The sequence below is a fragment of the Uloborus diversus genome, chromosome 9, assembly GCF_026930045.1.
Source record: "Uloborus diversus isolate 005 chromosome 9, Udiv.v.3.1, whole genome shotgun sequence".
Classification (NCBI taxonomy): Eukaryota; Metazoa; Arthropoda; class Arachnida; order Araneae; family Uloboridae; genus Uloborus; species Uloborus diversus.
The window spans coordinates 44,798,182-44,799,854 of NC_072739.1; positions in this window are offsets into that span (position 1 = coordinate 44,798,182).

Below are 1,673 nucleotides of genomic sequence, written 5' to 3' on the forward strand. Positions count from 1 at the left end.
CCTAATCTAAATCTTCTCCTCAATAATCAACCAATAGCTGAAAAAGATCGAGGAAAATTCCTTGGTCTCACACTTTATAATAAACTTAAATTTATACCGCATATACAAGAGTTAAAAGAGAAATGTTCATTAAAATTAAATATCCTTAAAGTCTTAGCGAACACTTCTTGGGGTGCTGATACAGAGTCTCTGTTAAGAATATACAGGGCTCTGATACGCTCAAAGCTTGATTATGGATGTCAAATTTATGGCTCCGCTTCAAAAACCTATCTGAAAGCTCTGGACTCAATACATAATCAGGCACTACACATCTGCACAGGAGCATTTCAAACTTCGCCTATTAACAGTCTTCATATCCTTGCACACGAACAATCTCTAAACAATAGACGCCTCAAACTTTCTTTAAATTTTTACTTCAAAACAACACCTAGCACAAATCCCCTACTACATCTCTATATTTTTAATCCATCTAATGTTTTCTTATTTTTACACCGTCCTTCGAGGACCCCAACATTTGGAATCCGAATGCGTCGGGTACTCTTAGACCTGCAGCTAACAAATTTCAAAACTGTCAACACAATAAAACAAATTGAACCATGATGCGAAGTAAAACTTTCTATAATCAATGACTTCTCAAAATTCCCCAAGCAAACTACTGCCGATTCAGTTTATCAACAAATCTTTCATGAGATCAAAAACAAATATTCTGGTTATGAAGACATTTTTACTGACGGATCAAAAGCAAACGATCACGTCTGCTTATCCACAATAATTAATAGTCAGGTCACCGCAGAAAAACTAAACTCATCTTGTTCAGTATTTACCTCTGAAATAAAAGATGTATTTGCATCTCTGAAGTCAATAGCTCAGTCCAACCACAAAAAATGGGTAATATACACTGACTTAAAAAGTTCAGTGGATGCCATAACTCGCTGCAATAATAATAGCCACCCTATAGTCATTTAATCATATCATTTGTACAAATATCTTATTTAAAATCTTTTTCACGTTCTCTTTTGTTGGATCCCTGGTCATGTGGGCATTACAGGCAAAGAGGTAGCCGTTGCAGCTGCCAAAACCGCGAACATCATGGTCGATGATAGTGTTCCTTTTAATGACATTAAAAACGCAATTTCTGAATGGCTTGACACACATTGGCAGCAGACATGAAATCTTGAAACCCTAAATAAATTACATTCGATCCAACCATCGGCTAAAGGTTTCAAATCATTACAACTTTCCAGTAGAGAACAAGTTTTATTAACTCGTCTTCGCATCGGTCATACCAGGTTCACCCATAAACACCTCTTATGCCGTGAACCAGCTCCAATTTGTATCAAATGTAACATCAACCAGACAGTGTTGCATATATTATGCAACTGCTCAAATTTTAACCAAATACGTTTTAGATATTTTAATGATTTTAATCCATGTTTGAAAGACTTGCTGGTAGACCCACCCCATTGCAATTTATACTCCTTCCTCCAGGAGATTGGATTCTCCTTTTTAATTTAGTGTTCGTCTTACCATTATGTGTTTTCGTCTCTTCCTTATTTTTCAAGATATTGTTTCATCCATTTTTCCTTATATGTCTTCAACGTTTATATGTTTTTAAGGCTGTCCTTTTTTAATACTAGTACTTGAATGTTTATTCTTTTGATTTCAGAATATAC